The 16,673-nt window shown below is 38.3% G+C and overlaps 1 long non-coding RNA gene across 1 annotated transcript in view; it reads left to right on the plus strand.

Moving 5' to 3' along the window:
* The window catches only part of LOC124866123, a 31,347-nt gene extending 17,716 nt beyond the window's left edge, over positions 1–13,631 (plus strand). Inside the window, exon 2 of the long non-coding RNA XR_007037731.1 lies at positions 11,156–13,631. This is a non-coding gene — a long non-coding RNA (uncharacterized LOC124866123). The remainder of the gene's footprint in view (positions 1–11,155) is intronic.
* The last annotated feature ends 3,042 nt before the right edge of the window (positions 13,632–16,673 follow it).

Genomic DNA, 16,673 nt, shown 5'->3' on the forward strand with positions numbered 1-16,673 from the left:
TTTTCACCCACTAATTCCAGCTGCACAACGTCGTTACGTCTGGTTAACGATCTCGCAGCGTCGGCTAATTCAATTATAATACGCATGATGTCTGTATAGAATGCTGCTAAATCTGGAACGTTACTTGGACAGGGCGGCGGTATGGTAAAAGGTCTCCTTATTTCATGGTTATTAAAATGTTCACGTTCAACCACAGCTGGAGGATCTCGCTCTATTTGATCAGAACTAACTGCTACGTCCGTATTGAAATTACCCCCGTGATGATCTGCGGAGTGTGACGTAGAAAGATTCTGATCACTGTCAGGTGAATCATTTTCCTCAATGCTGCTGTGTGGAGACGGTGCGCTGTTCAAATCGGAAAGAGCCTGATTGATTACGTTTAAAACGTCACCGTGCCGATCTGCGGCGTGTGACGTAGAAAGATTCTGATCATTTTCCTCAATGCTGCTGTGTGGAGACGGTGCGCTGTTCAAATCGGAAAGAGCCTGATTGATTACGTTTAAAACGTCACCGTGCCGATCTGCGGCGTGTGACGTAGAAAGATTCTGATCATTTTCCTCAATGCTGCTGTGTGGAGACGGTGCGCTGTTCAAATCGGAAAGAGCCTGATTGATTACGTTTAAAACGTCACCGTGCTGATGTTCATTTATTACATTTTCACTGTTAGCAGGAGATGCATTTAAAACGATGTTATCTGTTACTTCTGCATTAACGGGGATTTCGTTAAGTTCATTAACTAAATTTCTTATTTCATCCAGGGCAAGTCTGATTACTTGATCAGAAATAACTGCTACGTCCGTATTAAAATGACCCCCGTGCCGATCTGCGGAGTGTGACGTAGAAGGATTATGATAATTTTGCTCAATGCTGTGTGGAGACGGTGCGCTATTTTCTTCTGCATTAACGGGAATTTCCTTAAGTTCATTAACTAAATTTCTTATTTCATCCAGGGCAAGTCTGATTCGGTTATCCATTTTCTATGAACATAAGAAACAAAATAAAAATAAAACTAACCTACAGAAAAAAAAAAAAAAAAAAAAAAAAAAAAACACAGTGATCAGTTCAGTTTAAAATCACCTTGATGTCACCAAAATGCTTCTTTAACAGAATCTGACATGCAGCCAGAAGCGTTAACGATGAGGCCTTATTACGAAGATCCCGTGAGGCTGTAGAGACTGTCTTCCTGCGCTGTCCGTTTCTGTGGCCAATCTGTCCTACCATCAACGTTACTTCTGTAAGGAGAATGAACAAAAAATAAATAAATAGATAATAAATATATATATATATATTGAAATAATCACATTAAAGCTGAAAAAAAAATAAAGGAATTCAAATTAATTCAGTATGTATGTATGAATTAAAACGTACCGTTCATTAATCCACTCACCAGTGTTGCTCTGCTTTGTAGCGCAGAGAGTCGCTGTCTTTTGGCCGGGGTTAAATATTCTGTAAAAACAGAAGACAATAAAAGTTATCTTACGCTGCGCAGCACAGCGTTCATAAATAAAACGAAAAATAGTTTTTAAAATACACAAGTTTTTTTTATTTTTTTATCTTACTCCGATTCTTTGCGGTAAAACCTCCAGATTTCGCTTCTTGTTGGACTGAAACGGTGCCTTTCTGCTGAAAGCTGTCTTGATCTTTGAAAAGCGACCTTCTGGTGGGCGGATTCAATGTGGCATCTTTGGATGTATCTGTAAACAGGTTTATATGACATTTTATTGAACTATGCTTAAAATACATATATATATATATATATATATATATATATATATATATTGTTTTTATTTAATTTTTATTTCCTTACCTTGCTCCTGCTCGACAACTATGTCTTCCACAGAGCTCTCAGTCGAATCTGTAAACAGTTTTTTATCTGAGGTTTAAAATACATTCACTCTCAAAGAAAAAATAGATAGTTCTTAGGACTTACTTACTTTCTGGAGGTGCCGGTAACTTATCCGGTGTGTCTTCAGGGGAAATGATGATAATTGACGGGGGGGTATTCAAAGAATCAGTTTTAATTTCTGTGTTAAAAGAAAGTTCAGTTGTTGCGGTTTTTTCTTGTTTGGAGATAATTCGCCTTCTTAATTTTGACTGTCGATTCCAGCCGCTGAACCCTCCAACTTGATCATTCGGGTTTACCTCTCTCATCAAATCTATAAATTGAAACATTGTCAAGGGTTAACTATAATATATATATATATATATATATATATATATATATATATATATATATATATTTTATTGCATTTAACATTTACTTACCATAATCTGATTGTGTCAAGATGAAATCATCAAGGTCATCAGCGGTGGGTTCTATGACAAAGAAACAAATATATATATATATATATATATATAAACAATATATATAAACAAAATTTGAGAACATTCACATGCATTTAATGATTTCTTAAAAATGAATACTTACTTACTTACTTACGTTTTAAGATGTCATTGTGCTTTTGTGAATTATCAGAAGTAGAAGCCACAATTTCCGGGTTTCCTGAAATATTTACCGACATTTTTTCTTGTCAGTACTGGTATTTTTCAATGTAACAAGTGTTATGGTTCAAAGACATTCAGCATTTGAAGACCCTGACACTGAGGTTAACCAATGAAACAGAGCCCCAACATTTACACACAGTATTTATACCAGAACATGACAGTGTTATCTCAACTGCAAAGACTATGTTTTTAAGACCAAAACCCTTCTTGAGTTCAAAGGTGATATGTTATCTAAGAAACAGACGTAACTGCCCCTTCCTGACATCGCCCCTAACAGTTGTAACCCTGTAACTCTAAGATGAAAAAGTAAAATGTTTTAGAAAAGCTACAGGTAACTAAAATTATCATTCCTTTTTCCTAAAATGGAGTCTCTCATGATTCAAAAACAAACACATCATTGCTAGTCAATTTGTAACTTGGAAACAGTATACTGATCTTCTTTTTTTTTTTCTGTTAATCTGATATTCGTCTTACCTATTTCAGCTGCTTTTCCAGTATGTTGACGCAGAAGCTGAAGGTTTTTCTCGTTCCATCGATGTAGTGAAGCACAATTTTTTTTAATTTACTTTTTTAGGTCTTTTCTATTTTGAACGGATTTAGACTGGCTCATATATTCAACAAATAGGTCCTGCTGTAAAGCAAAATTAACTTACAATTCTGTCAGGTTACACAGTTCCTTTATTAGGATTTCATGTGATAGGTCAACATTAAGTTGATTATACCTTTAAAATATAAAAGGATGCATGTCTTTTTTTGTTGTTTTGTTTTTTAGATGTATTAACGCCTGAAAAAACATACGGATTATTAATAACACCCTTAAACACACCCCTGTGTGTTTTAATTGGCTCATTTAAGGCCTTCCCCGTAACACCCTTAAACACACCCCTGTGTTTTAATTGACTCATTTAAGGTATTGCCCCTAATGACGACAACCAATCAACATCCACTGTTATGCCCCTTGGACACACCCCCCTGCCCACATGGCGCCCACATGGCCCCCACCGGAAGTCCCGCCCCCACCGGAAGTCCCGCCCACCTGTCAAAAAGTTTGACGAAAGGGTGTACTTAAATTCTCTCATGTCTATATATATATATATATATATATATATATATATATATATATATAACAGTCTTGAAGGAGTTCCCAGAGATGCTTAGCACTTGTTGGCCCTTTTGCTTTCACTCTGCGGTCCATCTCACCCCAAACCATCTCGATTGGGTTCAGGTCCAGTGACTGTGGAGGCCAAGTCATCTGGCGCAGCACCCCATCACTCTCCTTCTTGGTCAAATAGCCCTTACACAGCCTGGAGGTGTGTTTGGGGTCATTGTCCTGTTGAAAAATAAATGATGGTCCAACTAAACGCAAACCGGATGGAATAGCATGCTGCTGCAAGATGCTGTGGTAGCCATGCTGGTTCCTAATACTTTCTATTTTTGGACATTTGTTATGATGCATTTCCATGGCAACGGGGTTGTTTCTTACAACCGGGAGCAGCTTATTAATATCTCAAAAGCTCAAATAATACTTCAACTACAACCCCAAATCCCTGATGAGTTGAAAAGGAGACGCCGTGGATGCAGAGCAGGAGCATGTGATGCCATCAGCTCAGTTGTTGCTAAGCTACAGACACAAAACCCCAATGATTTTGTGGCAATTTCTGGTGATTTTAACCATGCTTCACTCTCTGCTACACTTCCAACGTTTCAACAGTTTGTCAGCTGCTCTACCAGAGAAAACAAAATATTGGATTTGTTTTATGCAAATGTCAAGGACTCATAGATCTCTACAGCAAGACCTCCTCTAGGTAAATCAGATCACAATCTTGTTTTTCTCTGTTCGAAATATAAGCCCCTTGTTCAGAGGCAACCTGTAATAAAGAGGACTGTGAGAAAATGGTCACAGGAAGCTGAAGAAGCTCTGCAAGGTTGCTTTGAGGCTATAGACTGGGACGCACTGTGCCAGCCACATGGAGAGGACATCAATGCCATGACTGAGTGTGTAACCGACTATATAAACTTCACTTAAAAATCATCTGTATACTTCTGTGTGGATAACATCATCCCCACCAGAACCGTGAGATGCTTCCCCAATAACACACCTTGGATCACCAGTGACCCGAAGGACCTGCTTAACAAGAAAAAAAGAGCCTTCAGAGAGGGAGACAGAGAATTATTGAGGAGTTTACAGAAGCAACTTAAAGTCAAGATAAGAGACAGCAAGGAGGTGTACAAGAAGAAGCTGGAGAGCAAGCTCCAGCAAAACAATATCAGAGATGTGTGGACAGGGATGAAGAAGATCACAGGCTTCAAGCAGAATAATGATCAGACCGATGGAGGTCTGGACAGAGCCAATGAACTGAACACATTCTTCAATAGGTTCAGTTCAGAAACAAGCTTCGCATCCTCCTCTCCTGCTCACAGCCAAACAGACATTCCACCTTCCTTTGACCCACAAGACCCACAGCTGTCCAGTAACACCTCACATTTTTTATCTTCCTCCTCAGCCCTAGACCCTTCTGCTTCTACATGTTTGCCTTCAACCATATCAGAAGATGCTGATACTTCCTTTGCTTTCCCCTTCCACCTGTGTGTCTCAAGAAGTCAAGTGAAGAGACAACTGGAGAGACTGAATCGGAATAAGGCAGCAGGTCCAGATCATGTCAGCCCTAGAGTCCTGAAGGCCTGTGCAGAGCAGCTCTGTGGGATTCTGCAGCACCTCTTCAACCTTAGCCTGGCCCAGAAGAAGGTTCCGGTGTTGTGGAAGACCTCCTGTCTTGTTCCGGTACCAAAGAAAACTCAGCCATCAGTCCTCAATGACTATAGACCTGTTGCCCTGACATCCCACACCATGAAGGTCCTAGAGAAACTCTTGTTGGCCCACCTGAGTAAGCAAACAGTAAACCATCAGGACCCCCTTCAGTTTGCTTATCGCTGTGGAGTTAGAGTTGAAGATGCCATCACCTGCTTCAACAAACCCACTGTCATCTGGACAAAGCCAGCAGCACTGTGAGGATCATGTTCTTTGATTTCTGCAGAACATTTAACACAATCCAACCTGATTTGCTTTGTCAGAAACTCCAGAAGACTCAGGTGGAGGCCTCAACAATCTCCTTGATCAAAGACTACCTGACAAACAGACCACAGTTTGTGAGACTGAAGGGTTGTGAGTCTAACCAGGTAGTCAGCAGCACAGGAGCACCACAGGGGACTGTACTCTCACCATTCCTTTTCACTCTGTACACCTCAGACTTCCAGTACAAGACAGACTCTTGTCAGCTGCAGAAATACTCAGATGATTCTGCAGTCATGGGGTGGATCAGAGATGGACAAGAAGCTGAGTACAGGAAGGTGGTGGACTGCTTTGTGGCTAAAACAAAAGAGATGATTGTAGATTTTAAGAGAAACAGGAATAAGACAAAAACTATTTCTATCATGGGAGAAGAAGTGGGGGTGGTGGAGGAGTATAAATACCTCGGTGTTCACCTGGACAACAGACTAGAGTGGAGATGCAAATGTGAAGCCGTCAACAAGAAGGGACCGAGCAGACTGTACTTCTTGAGGAAGCTTAGGTCCTTTAGTGTTTGCAGCAAGATGCTGCATATCTTCTATAAGTCTGTTGTGGAGAGTGTGATCTCTTCTGCCATCATCTGCTGGGGAAGCAGCATCAGAGCCAGGGACTTAAAAAAGCTCAACAAGCTGATAAAGAAGGCTGGCTCTGTTCTGGGGACTCCTCTGGAGATCATTGTGGAAAGACGGATTCTTCATAAAATGAAGAACATTATGGAGAACCCTGAGCATCCTCTTCATGAGACTGTCCTACAACAACAGAGTGTCTTCAGTCAGGCTTCTTCAGATCTGTTGTAAGACGGAGCGCTACAGGAGACCCTTCCTGCCCACAACCATCAGCATCTACAACGGCTCTTTGAGGAAACCTTCATAATATGAACTATAACAACATTTAATTTCCCTTTGGGATTAATAAAGTATTTTTAAATTGAATTGAATATAATTCCACGTGTTAATTCATTGTTTTGATGCCATCAGTGTGAAGCTACAATATTCATAATCATGAAAATAAAGACAACTCTTTGAATGAGAAGGTGTGTTGACTTTTAGTCTGTACTGTATAATTGGGTTTTTGTGTTAAAACTATTGTTAAAATCAGTGTATTTGTTCCTTATATGATCGGATCTGCTCTTGTCTTTTCCAGTGCGCTTGTCTCACTCTCCTATTTGGGTTTTCCAGCTGAGTTCCTCTTCTCCTGTGGCACTTTATCGTTCACTGACTTCATCGCTCAGTTTATTCAGTAAAGAGTAGAGATGATGGAGTTTTAGACGTTACATTTCAGCATTAGCCTTGCCTAGTTCCACACAAACATACTCTGTGCCACAAATACCTTTATGCAAATAAGATGCAAAAAAACCAAAAAACTGTACTTACAAATGAGCATGTCATAGATGTTTATTTTCAAAGGAAGTAAAATATTAAAATCCAGGTATCAGAGTCAGAAACTGCTAATTCGCCTAAGCTGACTCTTATTATGTTTTTGTAGTGGAGGAGGGATGCACTGTTCTGATCAGAATTCAGTCATCTGTTTAAGAAAGAAAAAGTAATTTAGTGAACATATTTTGTTCTTCCTTCAAAAATGTTGTTGAATCTGTTGCTCATCGTTTTGATTGGTAAGTTTCTCATTTTTGTTTGATGTTTTAAAATACAAAATTATTTAAATTAATAATATCAAATCAATTTGCTGTGTCTAGTTTTACTGCCAGTGCCCTGCTATTGTACGGCAGAGCAAAAAGGGGTTTAAAAACAGGGCTGGAAGCTGACGTTTAGAGAGAGTTGCACTTGTTTTATAGCTGAAAGTGACTCTGACCGTTTTAAAATAACAAAACAGAACATTTTTCCATGTCACTTCTCAGGACGTCTGTGTGTACCTCAGCAAATAGCAGGTAAAACCAAAGGTTTTTTTCTTTTGTTTACTCTAATTAATTTGACAGTCCATCTTTCATTTCATAGCCTTTAAGTTACATATATGTACTGTAGATCAAGGTAAATAAGTCTATGAGTGTTATGTAAAGGCACACAACATGAAGTTAAATAATTTCTCATTTCAACCTTTCTTCAGAAGGTGCCTGTGATGGACCACACATTATTCTGACTAACAAGAAAGCATCCCAGTCTTCAAACTACACTTATAATGGCATACCATACAGTGCTGACAGAGCCTTTGATGGAAATCGCGCAACATGTTCTCACACCCTGCAGGAGACTACTTCCTGGTGGAGTATTGACCTGCAGGGTGTTTATAACATTTCCTGTATTTCTATCTATAATTTTAACCTGAGTAATCATGATACTAATTTATCAGGTGCTAAAATCTACATTGGGAACTCTCAGCAGAACAACGACACCAACAATACACTGTATGAACCTCTTGTTTCCTTAAACTGATTTATTTTCAGGGTGTTGCATGTGTATCATCCAATGTAATCATTGTTGGGATTATGAATCTGAGAACATTATTTAATATTTAATATGAATATTTTATCAAATAATATTTCGGTCTGTTAAGGGTTGTCCTGTGAATACCAGCCCAGTAAGGTGATGGTATTAGGACAAAATAGAAAGGTGTGAGACGAGCTCTGACATTATTGAACAGCGAAACTCTGCACATATATGGAATGAATTCACACAATTTCTTAAAATACAAGAATTTAACAAAAATAAGTCAACTCAAAGTCAAACATATTTCAATCAACGAACTCTTTACTAATCTAAAACAATCCAACTAAACTACCAAGCAGAATTAAAGAATAACAAAGACTAATGGGCTATGTACAATATAAACAAGTTGATTAAAAAGATGATGGGAAACATCACCAAAAAAGTGACTTTTCTACTGATTAATCAAAACAAGACCTGGGAGGAAGCCCTGAACTACTGTAGAGAAAACCACAAAGATCCGGCCTCCATCCTAGATGAAGATTTACAGACATTTGCTGAGCTGCAGGCAAAGAAGGCCAACAGTCCCTTTGTATGGCTCGGCCTTCATTACGCCTCCACCCTCCAGTACTAGTTCTGGGTTGATGATTACGTTGTTGACTATAAACACTGGGGTCAAGACAACCCAAAGCAAAACTGTGGCATGAGTGGAGCCATGGAGACAAAAGGAGAACATTTCTGGTTTAGCAAGTTTGATAATGATAAGTTAAATTTTATCTGTGCAGTGAACTAAGAGTTGTGACCTCAGAGTTATGGTCCCTGAAAGCTTCACGGCTTGTTTAGCACTGCTTTGCTCACGTAAAAACTGTTTAAAACGCTTCTTTTTCTGTATGTTCTGTATTGTAGACCATCTTTGCAATAACGTTTTGACAATTTTGTAATCTATGTGAATTTGAAATATCTTTTAAAGTTTCACAGATTAGAACATTTTAAGGTTTTTTTTTTAACAAAGCAAATGACATTTTTTGTTTCTTCTATAATTCGATAAAATATAAAATTAAATAAACACAGTACTGAGCACAAGTCTACAGCCACTGAGTTTAATTATTAAGTAATTTCTAAAGTCCTTAGAAATTCCGACCTTACGTTTATTTGTGTTTGCTTGTGAATCATTTTGCTGTGAAAAACATGAAGGAAAAGCATGAAAATAGTTGGTAATTTAGTCTGTCTTTTATCTCTCACTGCAATTCAGAGTGGTGCAATCTCATCCGGTTTGAGCAACTGCTATTTCTGAACTACATTCCCAAAGCGGATTGCACTAAATACATGCACATACTTATTCTGATACTTATTATTATGTACTCTCTTGCCTACTTCTGGCTGGAAAGGATATAGAGGTTTGTCAAACTGACTGCAATGAAACTGTAATGTGCCATAAATTTCACCACAAAAAAATAATTTCTATTTTTGACTAACATTTTATGTAAAATGTTAGTCATTTTCATACCCAATTCAAAGAGTCTGTGGTAAATTCAAGGACAATTAATGGACCATTCCCAGTCCATGCTTTTCTAAAGAATCAGCAGCTAGTTGCTGTTGGTTTGTGGCTAAAAGCAGGAGAGCTTAGTGAAGACCTGGGGCTGCGTGCTATGGCAGCTCACAGCCCAGGAAAGAGCTATAAGTCAGTTATCTAAATGTTTTAAAGCACAAGTGTCAAACTCCAGTTCTCAAGGGCTGGTGTTCTGCAACTTTTTAATGTGTCTCTGCATCAACACACCTGAATCACTTAATTATCTAATCAATCATTTGGACATTTGATACAGTCTATAGATTCAGCATATATACACAGGGGTTGGACAATGAAACTGAAACACCTGATTTTAGACCACAATAATTTATTAGTATGGTGTAGGGCCTCCTTTTGCAGCCAATACAGCGTCAATTCGTCTTGGGAATGACATATAAAAGTCCTGCACAGTGGTCCGAGGGATTTTAAGCCATTCTTCTTGCAGGATAGTGGCCAGGTCACTACATGATACTGGTGGAGGAAAACGTTTCCTGACTCGCTCCTCCAAAACACCCCAAAGTGGCTCAGTAATATTTAGATCTGGTGACTGTGCAGGCCATGGGAGATGTTCAACTTTACTTTCATGTTCATCAAACCAATCTTTCACCAGTCTTGCTGTGTGTATTGGTGCATTGTCATCCTGATACAGGGCACCACCTTCAGGATACAATGTTTGAACCATTGGATGCACATGGTCCTCAAGAATGGTTCGGTAGTCCTTGGCAGTGATGCGCCCATCTAGCACAAGTATTGGGCCAAGGGAATGCCATGATATGGCAGCCCAAACCATCACTGATCCACCCCCATGTTTCACTCTGGGCATGCAACAGTCTGGGTGGTACGCTTCTTTGGGGCTTCTCCACACCGTAACTCTCCCGGATGTGGGGAAAACAGTAAAGGTAGACTCATCAGAGAACAATACATGTTTCACATTGTCCACAGCCCAAGATTTGCACTCCTTGCACCATTGAAACCGATGTTTGGCATTGGCATGAGTGACCAAAGTTTGGCTATAGCAGCCCGGCCGTGTATATTGACCCTGTGGAGCTCCCGACGGACAGTTCTGGTGGAAACAGGAGAGTTGAGGTGCACATTTAATTCTGCCGTGATTTGGGCAGCCGTGGTTTTATGTTTTTTGGATACAATCCAGGTTAGCACCCGAACATCCCTTTCAGACAGCTTCCTATTGCGTCCACAGTTAATCCTGTTGGATGTGGTGCGTCCTTCTTGGTGGTATGCTGACATTACCCTGGATACCGTGGCTCTTGATACATCACAAAGACTTGCTGTCTTGGTCACAGATGTGCCAGCAAGATGTGCAATAACAATTTGTCCTCTTTTGAACTCTGGTATATCATCCATAATGTTGTGTGCATTTCAATATTTTGAGCAAAACTGTGCTCTTACCCTGCTAATTGAACCTTCACACTCTGCTCTTACTGGTGCAATGTGCAATCAATGAAGACTGGCTACCAGGCTGGTCCAATTTAGCAATGAAACTTCCCACACTAAAATGACAGGTGTTTCAGTTTCATTGTCCAACCCCTGTAGATATATAAACCTACTCACCTACTCCAACTGCCAAATGTACCAAAAACTGGTTCACTGACCATGGTATTACTGTGCTTGATTGACCAGCAAAGTGGTGTGACCTGAACCCCAGAAATAATCTATGGAGGATTGTCAGGAGGAAGGTGAGAGACACCACACCCAACAATGGAGATGATCCGAAGGCCACTATCAAAGCAGCCTGGGCTTCCATCACACCTCAGCAGGACCACAGGCCGATCGCCTCCATGCCATGCTGCATTGATGCAGTAACTCTTTAACTATTCCTAAAGAATATTTTACTTTTTGAGAAACTGAATTTTCAATCAAAATAACTGAAATAAACACTTGAAATATAACACTGTGCAATAAATTTAGATAATTTAGGCTTCACTTTTTGAATTCAATTACTGTAATAAATGTAACTTTTCAGTGACATTCCAGTTGCCTGAGATGTCCCTGTATTTGCATATTTGGAGAAATTACAGTGAAAACATGTCATCCAAATAGAACATCACTGTGGGTTGTACAAATTTATTTTATCTTTGTTTAATTTTTTGATTGATGCAAACACATGCGAAGGTCAAACTGTGCTTTGACTTCTACAATGACAGCTGCGACTTTGAACCACTGTACCTGACTGTTTATTTCCATCAAGGCAAATCAGAATATATGTGTCTTTCGCATGTGAGCATCAGCCTAGAGTAAAGAAGAGCTTGCTAATGTAGCCTGAACTGACTTCTTTTGGAAAGGTTGCATTCCTATTGGGATTGTTTTCTGATATTAATTTTCCTTCCAAGCTGTGGATTATGATTTTTTTTCACACACTGATCAAACAAATCACTGTTACAATAAATAAAAAGGCTACTCCCAATGACAATAAAAAATGAACTGCCTCTAACCTCTGACACAATCTTTCATAGGGCTTCATCAACATCTGTTCATACTCTGCTGATCTTGTGGGGTGTTTATGTTGACTAGTTCAGCTCTACAAGAACACTCCACAAAACAGCTGTAAGTCATCTTGATTTCCTTTTATTTGGTAATTTCAGTCTTAAGCATGTCCAAGATTTTCAACTTAACCTATTAATGCATCTGTAGGTGACATGTGCAAAGATTTTTTTTTTCTGTTTAGACAACCTTCACCGCACTTTAAGTTGCAATAAATTCAATTAAACATACTTTATCAAAGTTTTGCACTACCTGTCACTTCCAGGTTTCCTTCTAAAGTTCTCTGCAAAATATTTTAAAGTTTGTAAAGCACAGAGACTTTGTTGCCATTGTATTCTCTATTATTCCGCCATAAAAAAGTTACAGCATTGGCTACACGTGCTTTATGACTAAGAAACCCTTTGATGAAGATGCTTATCATCTTCATCACTCACATAAAGCTCAGTTGTTCTTCATTCACTTTCTTTCCAAACACACTTAATCATCTGGGGGGTGGGTGTTGGGTTTATCCCTCTACATGTGCCAATCAATGAATATTGACTATGACATAAAATACTTGAAATTGACACAACAATTTACAAGAACAGCATTTGCAATGTTTTTTTTTGTTTTTTTGTTATGAATCAAGTAGGGCCATGGTGCAAATGATGAAGATAAAAAATAAATAACCTCAAATTGAGCAGTTTCATGCACCAACAACAATACATCTTCTGTAAAGCTAAGTGAAACAGTGTGACATGAACCTCTACATCACTGTGTCCTGAGTCTATTGAACATGGGACAAAAGAAATAGAATGCAGGACTAATGGAACCCTATCTGAGTATTTAGATTTATTCCTATGTGTAAAATAACCAGAACCCCATAAAAACATGTAAATTAAATTTAACTATTCCACATACAACACAACAACCTGAGATCAAGTTAGAGACCGTTGCAGCATGGACATCAACATCAGGCATCTACAGAAACCTTTGTTGATACAGAACCACATTTTGTATTCTGAAAAACTCAAACGGACAAGATTTTTATGGTTAAAAACATAAATATCAAAGTGCATTCGGCCTCAACAATCCCACCTTTATAGCTCTCTAACAAACATTTGGCATGAACAAGCAGAAAGTTACTTATTGGTATTGAAACATTTTCTGATGGTTGCAAATAAGACACAGTTATCAAGTTATCTTTGTCTGGCATTAAAATATTTTCATTATCTGACAGATCTAAGTGAAACAGGCTGTGGTCCTCAATGCAGCAGCTTGGGGTTTGATCTCCAACCATGACACATTTGCTGCATGTCTTCCCACTCCTCTCTCTGTCAGTTAAAGGCAACTGGTGCCACAAAAGCTTTTTTTTTTAAAATGTGGGACAAACAGGTCAAACAGGTGAATTCTGTGTTCTTTCAAAGCTCTGTACACATTTGCAGACTTTACTTGTGTGAGAAACTATGTTTCAGGATTCACTACCGTCCTAAGTTGTTAGATCTGCTGGACATTTCCAGGATAATTATGTGCAACCATCCTGTGTGTTTATTTGCTGTATTCCAGTTCTCCTGTTTCAATTCATCTTCTACTCACTTTGCAGATTTGTTCAATTAAAAGAAAAATTTTTTACAAATTTAATGGTTCTTTATAAACATTACATTTTAGCAATGCCATCATGTCTCACCTTGTTCCACACAAACGCTCTCTGTGCGGTAGTTATGTAAAATCTGCTGCACCCAAAAATTACAATAAGTTACAAAGAAAAACAGCAGTAGCTTTGAACCAGCATATGTCCTACAGTTGTATATTTTCACACCCTCCCTTATGAAGGTGTAACTATGAAACTGGATCGTATCTACATGAGCTTGGAGAGAGAAACATCTGGCCAAGGTGAGTAAAGTTACAACAGCCCAAACTGACTGATTTTACTTGTAGAGGAGGAGGCATCTGTGAACAGCCTCTGTTCTGAACAGGATTTATTCATCTTTGGTTAGGAATAAGTAATTCTAGTAAACAAAGTGTGTTTGTCATCCAAAGATGCCGTGGAGGCTGTTCTTCATATATTTAATTGGTAAGCTGCTCACTTACTTTCTTGTTGGATGTTTTAATGCTACAAATAATGAAACAGCTCTAAGAGTTTGGTTCCGCTTTTAATGAGCTCCTACTTCACTACATAGCAAAAATACTGTCATATTTACTGTCAAACAAAACAGGACTTTTTTCATTTCTCTTTATAGGAAGCCTGTGTGTAGGTCAGCAACCAAGTAGGTCTAATATATATCTATAATATATATTTTGCTCTGATCCATTTAATTTTTAACTTTCTGTGTCAAATATATTGTAGATAAGTATAATGTGAAGTCCAATAAAGGTTAAAGGCTTTGTAATTATGAAATTTTCATCCACAGATAACTACAAGTCTCTAAACATAAATGACAAGAAAGCATCCCAGTCTTCAAGCTACAGTTATAATGGCATACCATACAGTGCTAACAGAGCCTTTGATGGGAATCGCTTAACATGTTCTCACACCCTGCAGCAGACTAACTCCTGGTGGAGTATTGACCTGCAGGGTGTTTATAACATTTCCTGTATTTCTATCTATAATCAATCAACTGATTTGTCAGGTGCTAAGATCTACATTGGAAACTCTCAGCAGAACAACGGCACCAGCAACACGCTGTAAGAATCTCATCTGTGCTTAAAGTGATTTCACAATTCTAGGCTGCTACATGTGTATTATCTAACACAATCATTATTTTACTGAATTTCAAAAAAACATATTTGGTTATTTGGTCACTGCCCGAATTTGAATTATTTTCCTTAGATATATGTCACGGTATTGTTTTTCAGGACCCAAAAAGTTGTTTATTACTTTTTACATTAAACATTATTCATATCCAAATCTCTGTGCTAATCATGTAGATGAATAAAGGCAAAATCTTGCATCTGATTTTTAAAGATTTTTATTTCAAAGCTGACTTTATGGCAACCTACATTCAGTGGGATAAATGTAAAGTTACTGCTTGTTTCTATATTCTATTTCATTGCTGTTGAATCGTTTTCTTCATCATGTCAGTGATAGGTTTAAAGTTTTCTCTCTTATCCAGGGTTCAAAACATCACAGCCTTCAGAACGAACCAGATCAATGTCTATAACTTTCCCCCATCAGTGTTGGGGCGATACGTCACCGTGATCATACCACAAAACAAATATATGATTCTCTGTGAAGTAAACATTACTGGCATAAAAATTGGTACGTGATCCATGTTCATAAGCACCCACCATGTAAAGGCATATAAAATAATTTATGATTTCAGCTTTCAAGGAAACTGTCAAGCTGTAAATTAATGAAGATGTATTGGATTGATATAACATTTGCCATTGCTGCTGCACAACAGCACCTTATTGTTTGTCTCATGTTTTCACTTCCTAGGTAGTGCCTCTGTCTAGTGTCAATCTCAGAAACGAAAATTTCCTCTTACTAAGCTGAAATATTTTCTTACTTCTCTTGAGAACTTAGAATTTACTTGACCATCTAAAAAAATAGTTTTAAAATCTTTATAGGTTTGTGCATCCCAATACTTTATTTTAAAGTTTGTTTTTTCTTTTGTCAAGAATCACCTTTTCTACTGATAGACACAAACAAGACTTGGGAAGAAGCCCTGTCCTACTGCAGGGATAATCACAGTAGTCTGGCCTCCATCCTGGATCAACAGATGCAGACATTTGCTGAGCTAGAGGCAGAGAAGGCCAACAGTCCGTTTGTATGGCTCGGCCTTCACTACACCTGCAGCCTGGACCTCTGGTTCTGGGTTGATGATTGTACAGTTCGTTTTAAAAACTGTGACATGAGTGCAGCCATGCAGACACAAGGAAACCACAGCTTGTTCAGCAAGTTTGGTCATGAAAAGTTCAATTTCATCTGTGCATTGTAAGAAAACCTAAGCCTAAAAACTCTTTAGAAATTGTAAATGCTGGCTTGATTTTTTAACTTCATATTAGATCATCTGATTGTAACTGTAATGTCTAATTGTTCTTCATCTTGATTCTTGAAATGCTACATTTAATCCATTAGTTTTATCTTGTTCTTCAAACAGTCTTTGTAAATAAACGGTTTATTTGTGGAGTTTGTTATTTTATAATATTAAAACTACCTGAAAAAGTAACCAAACCTTCAACTGACTGTATTTGTTACTGTGGATGCTTAACTCTCTTAATTACCATCGAGGACATGATTTGCCAGAAGTTTTGTTTTTTCTCCCTTTAAACTATTATTGCACGGTGTAATGGAGACCAGGAGTCCCATTACTTCATGATATGTGATTATAGATGTTGTGTTTTGTTATAATAAAACATTTCAGTTGTTTCAGTTCTTTATTGTAGTTCTGTTCAGACCTTTTTTGACACATTCTGGAGAAACAGGGAGACTGGCCATCCTTTCTGTATAAAGAGCGTGTAGATATAAATGTCAATTTGTGTTTCCTTAGAGTACTGTCAGTTTAACTTAGTTTCGCAATATACCGGTTTAACTGAAAGCACTCACCTCTTTGTGGTTTGGCCACTCACCAGGGAATGGCAGCAAAAGGGAGATACATGCTCCAGGTGTTACATAAAAGCTCTTGGACCAAACCAAAGGGATAAGGGAGGTAGTGCTTGGAGTATTTATGTTAAA

This window comes from Girardinichthys multiradiatus, chromosome 3, assembly GCF_021462225.1.
Source record: "Girardinichthys multiradiatus isolate DD_20200921_A chromosome 3, DD_fGirMul_XY1, whole genome shotgun sequence".
In the NCBI taxonomy this organism is placed as follows: Eukaryota; Metazoa; Chordata; class Actinopteri; order Cyprinodontiformes; family Goodeidae; genus Girardinichthys; species Girardinichthys multiradiatus.